Source organism: Euphorbia lathyris, chromosome 2 (assembly GCF_963576675.1).
Source record: "Euphorbia lathyris chromosome 2, ddEupLath1.1, whole genome shotgun sequence".
Lineage (NCBI taxonomy): Eukaryota > Viridiplantae > Streptophyta > Magnoliopsida > Malpighiales > Euphorbiaceae > Euphorbia > Euphorbia lathyris.
This window is the reverse complement of record NC_088911.1, coordinates 137781836-137785902: the sequence shown is the minus strand read 5'-3', so window position 1 is coordinate 137785902 and position 4067 is coordinate 137781836. Positions and strand designations below refer to the sequence as shown.

The 4067-nt window shown below is 36.3% G+C and overlaps 1 non-coding gene across 1 annotated transcript; it reads right to left on the bottom strand.

Annotated features, from left to right (window-relative positions):
* Positions 1 to 465: 465 nt before the first annotated feature.
* LOC136221258 (small nucleolar RNA R71) lies at positions 466 to 572 on the bottom strand. Its single transcript, XR_010685034.1, has one exon. It is a non-coding gene; the product is annotated as a small nucleolar RNA R71 (small nucleolar RNA).
* Between the last annotated feature and the right edge of the window lie 3495 nt (positions 573 to 4067).

Genomic DNA, 4067 nt, shown 5'->3' with positions numbered 1-4067 from the left:
GAAATTGAGAAAATCATTAGGAAGAACAAGAAAAATAAGAAAAACAAAAATAAGACCCCAGTAAAAACATATACCGAGCCAGAAAAAATGGCAGACCCACCAACACTTATGGATTACGCTAGGCCAGGTGTGGCCGGTGTGACCAATAGTATCGTTAGATCCAGAATCACCGCAAATCAATTTGAAATTAAGCCAGCTTTGCTTAATATGTTGCAAAATAATGTAACATTTTACGGGTTACCTAACGAAAATCCTAACACCCACTTAACAAATTTCCTTGAAATTTGTGATACTTTTAAAATTCCAGATGTGACTGCAGAAGCAATCAAACTTCGCCTCTTTCCTTTCACTTTGAAGGATAGAGCCAAAGAATGGTTAACTTCTATGTCAGCCGCAACTTTTGCCACTTGGGAACAATTAGCCCAAGCGTCTTTATCTAAATATTTTCCTTTAGCAAAAACCACAAGAGTCATAAAGGAGTTAACATCTTTTTCTCAAAATGACAATGAGACTCTTTATGAAACTTGGGAACGTTTTAAAGAACTTCAACGTTTATGCCCACACCACCAATTACCCGCTGAACTTTTAATACAAACATTTTATAATGGACTAAATCCTACAACTAGGGGTTCATTAGATGCTATGTCGGGAGGGCTATTTATGAAGAAAACATCAGCCCAAGCGAGAGAACTTTTGGAGGAAATGGCAATCAACAGCAGTATGTGGCCCGCGGAACATGGACATATGCCGGTGGCAAAACCATCATCCTCAACCACACCATCAGTTAAAGGTATAGTTGAACTTGATCCAGTCGCGATGCTACAAGCCCAATTTTCTGCTTTATCGCACAAAATTGATAAATTTATGGCACCACGCGATACCAATGGTAATCTATTCCAAACGGATGTGGACTACAAAAATATGAGTGAGATCGAACAGGTAAATTTTGTCTAAGGGCAAAACCAAACTAATAATCCTTATTCTAATACCTATAATGCTGGATGGAGGAATCATCCTAACTTTAACTGGAAAGATAACAGTAACAATAATACAAGTGCTAATCAAAATCGTATCACTAATTATCAAAATCAGTCAAGAGATACGATTAGCACTTTATCTTCTAAAATCGACAAGTTTATAGATGCTATCAGTGGAAAAATAAGTAATCACGACGATGGTTTTAAACGGATCGAAAGTAAATTCGATCAGCTTATTAAAAACCACTCATCTAGCATCCATAATTTGGAGGTTCAAATTGGTCAACTTGCTAAATCAATTCCATCCCGAAAAGAGGTAAGTCTTCCCAGCCATACGGAAGAAAATCCGAAAGAGCAGGTGAAGGCTATTACTCTTCGTTTAGGGAAAAATTATCAAGGGCCTGAAATACCCAAAGATGCAACATTACCAGGAACTGATTTACCAAAGTCCAAAGAAGATATCTTAAACACAAATAGTTCACCATTTGACGCAGGTACCAAAGCTTTTGTACCCAAGCCACCTTTTCCGCACAAAGTCCGAAATAAGGACTATGATAAACAACTTCTAACGTTTTTGGATAAACTCAAAAATTTGCACATCAATTTGACATTTATGGATGCAATCACACAAATTCCTAACTATGGTAAGTTTTTAAAGGATTTGATTTCGAAGAAAATCAGTTGGGAAGGAATTTCATCCATTTCGTTAACTGAAGACTGTAGTTCAATAGTATCAAGTAATTTGCCCACAAAACTCAAGGATCCCGGATGTTTTACCATTCCGTGTAAATTGGGAGATATTGAATTCCCAAGTTGTCTTTGTGATTTAGGAGCAAGTATAAACTTAATGCCGTTGTCTATCTTTAACAAGTTAGGTTTAGAAGAAGATATCAAACGTACCAATATGGTTTTGCAATTAGCGGATCAAACCACTAAAAGGCCATATGGTATAATTGAAGATGTTTTAGTCAAAGTCGATAAATTTATTTTTCCTACCGATTTTGTTATATTAGACTTTGCATATGATGTAAACTGCCCTTTAATTTTTGGTAGACCGTTTATGAACACGGGACGCGCTCTAGTAGATGTGTCGGAAGGGAAAGTAGTTTTAAGGATAGGAGAAGATAAGGTCGAGTTTAATATGAACAAAGCGATGAAATACCCTATGGAGGAATTCGCTTGTATGAAACTTGATTTAGTCGAGGAATGTGTCAATGATGTAATTCAAAGTGAAGAAATAATTGAACCTATAATAGGCGAGGAATTAGATGATAAGGACCCAGAGCCTTTGATTAGAGAAGATGGACCAGTTCCGCCTTCAATTGTAACACCCCCTAAATTAGAACTTAAAGAGTTACCCAGTCATTTGAGGTACGCTTTCTTAGGCGAAGGCGATTCTCTACCTATAATTATTTCTAACAAATTAACAAACGATCAAGAAGAAAAATTGAAAGAAGTTGTTAGAAATAGGATAGGAAGTATGGGATGGCAAATTTCAGACTTAAAAGGAATTAATCCTAGTATAGTAATGCACAGAATTCACTTAGAAGAGGATAAGCCACCTAAAGCGGATAGGCAGAGACGCTTAAATCCGAACATGAAAGAAGTAGTCAAAAATGAGATTACTAAACTTTTAGACAATGGAATCATTTATCCGATCTCGGATAGTGAGTGGGTTAGTCCAATCCATTGTGTACCTAAAAAGGGAGGCATAACTGTTGTAAGAAATGATGAAGGTGAAATGATACCCACATGAACCACCACCGGTTGGAGGGTTTGTATAGACTATAGGAACCTAAATAAAGCTACTAGGAAAGATCATTTTTCTCTATCTTTCATTGATCAAATGATCGAAAGGATAGCCGGGCATGCATTTTATTGTTTCTTAGACGGTTATTCCGGATTCTTTCAAATTTACATTTACCCGGATGACCAAGATAAAACAACCTTCACATGTCCTTACGGAACATTTGCATATAGGAGAATGCCTTTTGGTCTATGTAATGCACCAGCAACATTTCAACGATGTATGACAACAATTTTTAATGACTTCATTGAAGATATAATGGAAGTTTTCATGGATGATTTTTCAGTTTATGGAGATTCTTTCGATGCATGTTTACAGAATTTAGATAAAGTATTGTCTAGATGTGAGGAAACGAATTTAGTATTAAATTAGGAAAAATGTCATTTCATGGTAGACGAAGGAATTGTTTTAGGTCATAAGATATCTGAAAAAGGTTTAGAGGTGGACAGAGCAAAGACTTCAGTTATAGAAAAATTACCCCCACCAACCACTGTTAAGGGAGTAAGATCATTTTTAGGTCATGCAGGTTTTTACAGACGGTTTATAAAGAACTTTTCTGTAATCTCCAAACCACTTACTAATTTGCTTATGAAGGATTCAACTTTTGGTTTTAATAAAGATTGTTTACAAGCCTTCAATACCTTGAAAACGGCTTTAGTCAGTACACCTATAATATCGAAACCCGATTGGAATCTACATTTCGAAATTATGTGTGATGCGAGTGACTTAGCTGTAGGATGTGTATTAGGTCAAAGGAAGGATAAGAAACTTCATGTTATATATTATGCGAGTCACACTTTGTCCGGTGCACAGCTAAATTACACCACAACTGAAAAAGAAATGTTAGCAGTAGTTTTTGCATGTGATAAATTCCGACCTTATTTGTTAGGATCTAAAGTCATCATTTATACTGATCATGCAGCTTTACGATATTTATTTGCTAAGAAAGATGTGAAACCACGTCTTATTAGATGGGTTTTACTATTGCAAGAATTTGACATTGAGATTAAAGACAAAAAGGGAGTTGAAAACCTGGTCGCCGATCATCTATCAAGACTTGAGGATGAAAACGGTCCCATCGGTGAAACATCAGGCATTCGAGATGATTTCCCCGATGAACATCTCATGCAAGTACAAAGTGTCATAGCTCCATGGTATGCGGATATAGCCAATTACTTAGCCGCACATGTTGTGCCAGATGGATTGACTTCTCAGCAAAAGAAGAAATTCTTTTCAGAAGTTAAGAAATATTTTTGGGAAGATCCATTCTTGTTCAAAACATA